Source organism: Manduca sexta, chromosome 5 (genome assembly GCF_014839805.1).
Source record: "Manduca sexta isolate Smith_Timp_Sample1 chromosome 5, JHU_Msex_v1.0, whole genome shotgun sequence".
NCBI lineage: Eukaryota > Metazoa > Arthropoda > Insecta > Lepidoptera > Sphingidae > Manduca > Manduca sexta.
In genome coordinates this window covers 3,787,341-3,797,032 of record NC_051119.1, presented here as the reverse complement: position 1 = coordinate 3,797,032, position 9,692 = coordinate 3,787,341, and the positions used below count along the sequence as shown (strand labels likewise).

General features: G+C 34.8%; 1 pseudogene; it reads right to left on the bottom strand.

The window, feature by feature from the left end:
* Nucleotides 1-220: 220 nt before the first annotated feature.
* LOC115453631 lies at nt 221-3,057 on the bottom strand (annotated as a pseudogene).
* Between the last annotated feature and the right edge of the window lie 6,635 nt (nt 3,058-9,692).

Here is a 9,692-nt window from a genome sequence, read left to right as displayed (position 1 = left end):
TCAAAAAAACTTAGGTATGATTAATACATTTTTGAGATAGATCGAAAGCGATAAGGATTTTGTATTGAAACATGGTAAATTACAACTGCGGCAAAGAATAAAGTTGTAAAAACCGAAATTTTACCAAGCGTAGAAACAATTTTAATAAATCTATATCTTCACTTACATTGAGATACTGGTAAAAGGAACTAATTTTCAGGTAAATCAAACTACTTTTCAATTAATTTAATTTTGATTTATTACTCTTATTAGGCTTAAATGAATTTATAACATTTTTTAATGCAAGTCCTAGAGCAAGTAATGCTACGGCGATAACTCCAAAAAGGGTTAATACGAAGTCGAGCATGAAGTATTCAGTGTAGGACATGTTAGCGGCGGGTGGCTTGAGGTGTTGCGCGCCTTTGTGTCGCAACACGTACTCCGTCCACCACACGGCGCGCTCGAGCGGCGACTGCGGTGTGTCGTACATAATAGACTTCAACTTCTTCATGTTTTGTTTGAAACTGAAACAGAATTTAAGTTTAGAAGTGTTTCACACATACCTTTTGTATCAATTGCTACAAAAATTAAAATGAAATTTAATTTTGTTCTATTGGACTGCGTCATAACAGCACGGCATAACGGTTATATCCTGAAAACCATAATTATATCACACAAAGATATCAGAGTTAAATATTTCACATGTCAGATTTGTTTGCTTTTGTTATTTAAAATTTTTACTTTATTTTTATTCAACTCCTTTCATATCTGCCTAGCCTTCAACATAATAATAATAATAATATCAGCCCTGTATTATATACTTGCCCACTGCTGAGCACGGGCCTCCTCTACTACTGAGAGAGATCACATCCACTAATATATTTGTATTAATAAGTATGTCTTATCTATCCTTAAAAAAAACATACAGCCGAATTAAGAAACTCCTCCATTTTTGAAGTCGGTTAATAACTAGAGTAAAAACCAACCTGCCGTCTCTAGTAACACTATCCACTGCCCTCACAATATCATCAGCGGTTACAGTATATGGATCCAAATCTACTCCAATACCAAGTTTTGTGTACTTGTACACGTTGTACCATTGGTCTGCCATGAACGGTATGCCAACTAAAGGTACTTCAGCATCTATGGCCTCGTCGGTGGACTGAAGACCGCCTTGAGTGACGAACGCTTTAATGTTTGGATGCACTAGAACAGAAGATTGATAATTATTATTCTAAATAGAGTAACTTTTAATTTAACTTTATATGCGGCTATAGGGTCATTTTGGCACTGCGTTACTAAATATAATAAATACTCGTTTTTACTTCTGCTAACATTGTGCAAATAATCGTCCATGAATATTTTCATATAAATTTACAATTTTACTTTTCTTATTTTTTTATCATTTTGTAGTTTCGTGCGAATATAGCGTGTGCGTGAGCGTATTTTCGAACGTATTGTTGCTGCTGTGATGAATTATTTTAGTAGCATTGCGGTGTATAAATTTAAAATTACTTTTCATTAAAACTATTTCGTTCGAAACTTATACATTTTTTTTTTTTTTTTTTTTTACATCTACGGTTCGAGTAACTTATTGATTTTAAAGAAGATAAGTTTGTCATTTCATTTCATAACGCAATGTCAAAATGACCCTGTATATGCAAATTATATTTAGAGTCGGTACCTAATTAGATATGTAGAATGTGCCAAATTAAGTAAAAGCATTTCGAAGTTTTAAAATTGTTTAGTATTTTGTGACATACAAATGTAATAGTATGAATCGTATGTTAACATTAACTTACCTAATAAATCCCTCTGCGGGAACCACTTCTATATCCTCACATTATCCGGGACATTTTCAAGATTGTCTCCATCGAATTTCCACAAAATATCATAAGGTATCCGTGCGAAGGCGTTCAGAAACTCATCCAATAATTCCTTGTCCATTAACGAAGGTATCACGTTGGATCCAAAACTAATGTAGACCACTCCACGTTTTGAGTTGTCTATGAATTCCTTCAGGTCCTAACGAACAAAAATAAAATACTTTGTCACAATAAGGCGATAGGTTCGCCCCCTATAAACAGCATAGGACGGAACATAAATAGCAAAAGTGGGTGTATAAAAAAGATTAAAACCAGTTATTAAAAATATAATTAAGAAACACTAAATACCAAACATTGGATTTATATTTACTGTGGTAGGTCGCCTATATGTGAGAGTCGACCTGGGTATGTACCACCGCAATGTCAATTTCTGCCGCCAAGCAGCAGTTTGTTATCACTTTTGTGTTCCGATTTGAAGAACATTGTAACCAGTGTAACTACTGGACATAATAAGACCTAATATCTTATGTCTCAAGATTTTTTTCTGCCAAAAAGAGGCCATTCGATCTGGCTACCTCTTTCCGTAGTGTGTCCGTGCCGATAACCAACCATCTTAAGCTCCTTGGCGTTACATGTATGGTAATAGGTGTTTTATGTAGACAGAAGCAAAATAATAAATACCTTTGGGAGTTTCTTAACAGGTTGCAGATGTAATGCACCTAAATAAATAACGTTAGGAGGCACAGGACGGTTGCCGTCAAACACAGGGAAAGAATTTAAAAGCACCAAAGACACTAGATCTTTTAGTTCATCAACTGTCGGAGCATTTACTCCAATCTTCCTCTTCAGTAAATCTATTTCGAGTTTTTCTATTTTAGCAAACCAACGAAGACATCTATATTCGTTGTAGATCTCTTTAATTTTGTCGATAAATGAAAGATCCTTAAATTTTCTGAAGTATAATTGCGTAAGACTATGACATACATATTAGTTCTTGCGAAGATCTAAACAGGAGCATAACTAAGTACTACCACTAGTTTCGCTATGTGTATTCCGTCCCATGATGTGATAGGAGCTTTCGCCATATCGGGCGCAGTTCCAGATGTTACGCATTCGAATAAAATAGACATCAAACAATGGTCAATAGAATATTCATGATCGTAATCTGGCATCACGTTAAGCTCTAAACATGAGATGTAATTTCATTACAGAAAGTGGGGAATTATACAACAAACAAATTTAACTTGCTCATTATACTTTTTGATGATAGTTTACGCACGGTTTATTGAAGATAGCAGATACACGTACACACAAGTAGACAAAGGCGCAAATCGTCCACCCAATTTCCGTCGTGTATATTTTGGTCACTGAGGTGAGGGGGGGGGGGTTGTATCCTATCGCAATATGGGACCCAATCCTAGACTCCGATTGAATACTGAGTAGTAAAAACCCAGTATCATTTTGCCCGAGCCGGAGATGAAACCTGAGATTTCAGCACTGCTGTCGAACCGAAATACTACTGCACTACCGAGGCATTCAAGTCAAGGCTGATTAATAATAATACCAGCGCTGTATTCTATCCCACATGTGGGCACGTGTCTCCTCTACTGAAAGGGTTTCAGTCAACTAATCTGGTCTAGTCGGCTAGTGTTCGCACATTTCACTAAATTTCGAAAATATTAATACAAAAATGTTTGACACTGAATTTAAGATTTAACTCCCATAAAATAAAATCATCATATTTTGGCATCATTTGGCAGTTTCCGCGTCATTTGCAAATTTTAGGGTTGTCACATGTAAAGGTTTATAGGGTTGTGTCTTCTAATAATTCACTTGTCCCACTTTCACATTAACAGTAATATATTAAGTGGGTAGATGATAGTCAAGTAAACATGAATTCATTAGTATATATTTGAACAATGTATCCAAAATCACTTCCGGAATATTTCCATAAGCTAAAATATCTCATGACAACCCTAATCTATAAAATTACTGTGCCGTCCCCTGAATAAGGATCTTTTTATCGAGCCATGCGTGCGAAAATTGTCACATAAATTGGGGCAGCGATTTGTGTGATATCCTAATTAACAAGGTTGCGTTAAGGTCTGCAAAATGTTAATTTAGAAGTGATAACCCTATCATACCTCCACGTCCCCTGCGTCGTCTCCTCTGATATAATGGATGTTTACAGAACTTATCATTAGGCTTGGCATGTTAGACACGAAATCCTATGTCGAAAAACTTGTACTGCATTTTCTTTTATGCATGATATCGCACTTCAGGGCGTATCCATTAAAACTGAAACTGAGTTGTAACCATTAATACGGCCCTATGCTTGGTCTGTACTAAGGGTCATATGTGATTTAAATAATATTTTGTAAGAAATCCTTTAAACTATATTGATTGTAGTAATATGTGTGGGTGTGTGTCTGAATGCAAGTATATAATATAGAGATATGTATATATAACGTGCTACCGATAAGAATGTTCGCGGGTTCAAAACACAAGGGCACACGCCACTTTTTTATATACAATACAAGCCTGATATAATTGGACTCCCTTAATGGCATAGTTGTTTTACGTCCGCAGTAATATACGAATCTGAGGCCTTTTAAACATATTCATAAGCTTTTGGTAGACATTTATATTAGTATAAAAGTGAAATACCCTTTAATAGTACTATGTATTTTTTTTATCTTTCCAAATGATTCGATTAGGGGTTATTTAGTATCGAGTAGTTGATGAGAAATATCATTACTTGTGTATATAATGTGCGAATCGAGGAATGGCGTTCTTAAGAATGATGACATTGTAGGTTACTTATATATGAAAGGAGTGGAGGCGAGCAGTGTCCGCTATTCGACACGTTACCTACTCACCAGTACTATTTATTACAATATCATCCCTGTATTATACTGTGCCACTGTTGGGCACGGGCCTCCTCTATTACTGAGAGGGATTAGGCCTTAGTCCACCACGCTGGCCTAGTGCGGATTGGTAGACTTCACACACCTTCGAAATTCCTATAGAGAACTTCTCAGATGTGCAGGTTACCTCACGATGTTTTCCTTCACCCTTAAAGCGAACGATAAATTCACAAATAATACACACATGATTTTTTAGAAAAGTCAGCCCTGTGTAGTGTGTGCCCCTGGGATTTGAACCTGCGGACATTCGTTTTGGCAGTCCGTTCTACACTCAACTAGGCTATCACGCTATACTATGCATTATCATCTAGTAAATCAAAGGCATATTATTTTATGTACTAGCTTTTACTTCCTTCTTCGTCACGTTAAAGAGCTTTACCGGGGTGAAAAGAATCTTTTATTCTTTCCAGGGTCTCAAACTATATCCATAGCAAATTTCATCGAAATCTGTTAGGTAGTTTTGAGTATATCGTGTTCAGACAGACGCTGGGAGACCTTGTTTTATAATATGTAAGGACGCGCCATCGATTCCTTATAAAAACAAAGAGACGATTAAATGAAAACAAGAAAGGGTCGGCAAAGGTATTTGCCCCTTTGGTAGTAGATGCGTGCTTCGTTTGCCAAATAAGGGATGGGATAATCAGGAAATTCAAGAAATATAGTCTCATGGATTCTTCTCATTAACAGCATGAGTATTGGGGCCTATTCGTAAGGTCTTTTCTGTTACTGAGAGTTTGGTCCTTAGTCTATCGCGCTGGTCTATTGTCCAGTCACTTATCAGCAATGGTTTTACCATTTCTGTTTATAAATTCAGTATTAGTAATACGATAGTTAAGAATCAATACTGTATAATTCAAAATATCTTTTTAAATGAAGAAACCAACTGCAAAATCTATTAAAATACCTATAATTTAGTATCAGCATTGGGATCTCTAGCTAAAATTTCCACTGTTATTCAGAGCGTGATTCTTAGTAGACTAAGTGGACGCACTGAACTATTGCAAATAAGCAGTCATAAATCAGGAATCGTTCTACTATTTCTGTTTATAAATTCAGTATCAGTAATACGATAGTTAAGAATCAATACTGTATAATACAAAATAACTTTCTTAACAAAGAAACCAACTGCAACATATATTAAAAATAAAATATCTATAATTGAACATCATAATATGTGAGATATAATTTTCGTTGTAATACATTGTGTTGTGTAATAATATGGCAAGGTACAGTTGACAATTGATTAATTTTTAAATCATATAATAATAATAATATCAGCCCTGTATTATATACTTGCCCACTGCTGAGCACGGGCCTCCTCTACTACTGAGATTAGGCCTTAGTCCACCACGCTGGCCCAGTGCGGATTGGTAGACTTCACACACCCTCGAAATTCCTATAATGAACTTTTCAGGTATGCAGGTTTCCTCACGATGTTTTCCTTCACCGTTAAAGCAAGCGATAATTCACAAAGAATACACACATAATTTTTTAGAAAAATCAGAGGTGCCTGCCCTTGGGATTTGAACCTGCAGACATTCGTCTCGGCAGACCGTTCCACAACCAACTAGGCTATCGCCGCTTTTTTTAAATTATATTGAATAAATATTATTTAGTAATGAAAAGGGCTAATATGATTTATGGTAGCATTTTCCTAAAATCAGTGTAAACAAAGATTCGATACTTAATCATGAAACCTTAAAATTGACCAAAAACTTGATGTCATTAGAGCCCGTGAATATGTAAAACATTTCAAAACAAGAATACCAGATAGAAGAAGAAGTTATAATTCCAGATTATATATAATTAATAATAAACTTTACCCTGCAGTTAATAAAGTTTAAACAGGGTTAGATAATAAGGGAATTGAAACACTGATAACAAACTTCAACAAACATATTTGTTTTAAACAATCCCTTTATCGTGAATTTAACCTATTTTGTTAGATAATATAATGTGTTGTCAATATTCAAAACATAAGTTTAAGTAATATTTTTTATTGATTAACCGCCATTTTCAATAAATCCCAATCGCTTTTTTCAATCTCAAAAATGGACCAATCAGAGCAAAGTATTTTTGACATGCCTACAAATGAGTTATTTTGATTGGTGCATTCTCGGACTTGGATTAATGGTTAAGATTGAAAACTGCTGTAACCGAATGGTAAAGAGACGGAAGGAGTTGGATATATTCACTTCCCCTCATAGCGAAGCGAGAGACAGAAAAATGAAGGAGGTATTAGTGACCTTTATTTACAACTGGAAAAGCCAGATGCAAAGCGAGACAGTGAGATTAATAATAATAATAATATCAACCGTGTATTATATACTGTCCCACTGCTGGGCAGGGTTTTGATCTAAAACTGATACGGATTAAATATACCTACTGTCCATATTATGATTGACTCCTTCCTACCCGAATTTCAGGCACGCCAGCCAATCTCAACGAAGATCGGCCAACTACGCAGGATATATTATAATGCACAAGTGTCTGTGCAATACACTGGTGCACTCTCTGTTCCTTTAGTCACATAGTCTGGTGAGTCGGCAATCCGACATGACCGGAGAGAAATCAGGAGTAGTACCAACGGCTTTACGTGCTTTCAGAGGCAAGAGGGTATCACACCGCCAACTTCCTGACTCCGAGCTGCGACTGAGTAATTTTTAAGATTGAGAAACCCAGTCACAATTATTTTGGCTCGACCCAGGATTCGAACTCAGGGCCTCAGCTTGTTATTCGCACTTGTACCGTGTACAATTACAACTTTGTCCCCGAGGCAGTCACTGTCCATGTAATAAAGGGCTGATTTATTTATTTTGGCTATAGTACCTTTAACGTAAGAGGTAGATATATACTATCGCGGACTTTTATTTACAAATATTTAAGACAAATAATCCTACGGTACATCATCTTTGTCTAACTCCAACGGTTTAGGCAGCGTACGCCATGATAGAATTTTTTTTTCGACTTACTTAATATGTATCGTTGTATTATCACCAAATTATATAAATTATAGCCTATGTGTTATTCTGATGTATATCCAATATTACTGTAAAGTTTCATCCAAATCCGTTCAGTAGTTTTTTCGTGAAAGAGAAACAAACATACATACATCCTCACAAACTTTCGCATTTATAATATAAGTAGGATATGTGAAGAGCAGGATTTACTCAGTTTTGAAATAGGCCTGTATTGTACACATGTTTACTATCCCTATTCTATTCGGTGATAGTAGCTTATCGCTTAACAAATAACAGTATGCATGTTTTATAAAAAAACAAACAAATTAGATAACGCGTATTGCGACGCTAACCAGGAAAGTTCATAGTCCAATTTTGAATTGACACTAGTTGACCCGACACACGTTATCCTGTCTTAACTATGAATTTGCAGCGCGCATTCTGTCAATCGCTGACAGTTATTTCAAACAATTGAGTTATATAAAATTAATATTTACGTTAAGTTTTCTTAAATTTTCGAATTTTCCGCGCGATTTTTTGAATATTTTCTTTCATAAGAACCTTCTCCTGACAATAACAAACACAATAAAAAAAAATAGTGAAATCGGTCCAGCCGTTCACGCGTGATGGCGTGACCAAGGGAAATAGGGATTCATTTTTATATATATAGATTAGCCAACTCGCCCATTCTAGACACCCGAGCGTTAAAAACTCAACCGTGTAAATTTACAAACCTGTTATTTTCTAGTGGTTAACTTAGTTAAGTATTTATGGAGTTCTGTCTCTTTCGGACCTATATATTGACTATAGGGATAGAAAGAGACAGCTTTCAGATGCTTTGCAATTTCTGCTGTATTACATCTGAGGGTGTAGAATGTTTTTGAATGATATGGTGCCATGAAATTCATCTTTTCTTTTGTTTTATTAATTAGCCTTTTGAGGATATGTTTTTTGATAATTTACTAGGTTAATTTAATATTTGTTCAGTGTTTTTATTTCTATATACAAAGTCATTTTGATATTACATTACTAAACGAAACCATATTCTGCTTATTTTCTTAAAAATAGCACTACAATAACTTACTCGAAACGCTATAAAATAAAAATGGAAGAATTGCGAACAAAGTAAACATGAATAAAAAGTAATTTTAATATTATGGGCCTTAATTCCGCTACAACTACTCTAAAAAGATTTGTAGCAGCGGCAACATCATAGTTATAGTTAGAAATAAACACACAACCTATATTTGCACTACACCACAAAATTATCAAAAAGTTAAACTAGGATTTTTGATGAAAATAGTCAAGATTAATGGATGTTGTCAGCAAAGGTAAAGATGAGTATGATAATTATGTTTTTTAACACTATGCCAAAATGATCCTGTATTAATATAGTTCTATTCACGATTAAACTATGAATAAATACAAGTTTGACAATATACATATAAATAAAACAGCGAAACTCGATGTGTTGGCACATTGAAAGAAAAATAATAAAAAAGGTAATCATTGAAGAAGATAAAATAAAATAAAAACAAATCAGTGGTTTTTAGAAGATATTTAAGGTCAGGGGGTCGTATTCCACCCATACGGGCGAATCCATCTTTTTGGAATTATGGGTGTTGCATTGAAAGGACAGTTCCAATAGCCGTATAAGTAAGAGAGTCAACAATTCCTTATTTACCTATACAGCTATCAAAATTATCCTTCGATTAGAACTATATGCCCTTATAGACGGAATAGGGGAAGAATTTGTTTGTTAGCACACACGTTCGGTACTTTTGAAATTTAATATTTATTTATTTTTAATCTTATTCTTTTGGCACTGAAACAATGTACAAATTACAATAATTATATATGAACCTCTGTCAAAATAATAATAATATAATTCTTTATTGCACATAAAATATACAGAAAATAAAAGAAAACAACTACAAGACATGGTTACACAGTGGGCGGTCTTATCGTTAAAAGCGATTTCTTCCAGACAACCTTTGGAT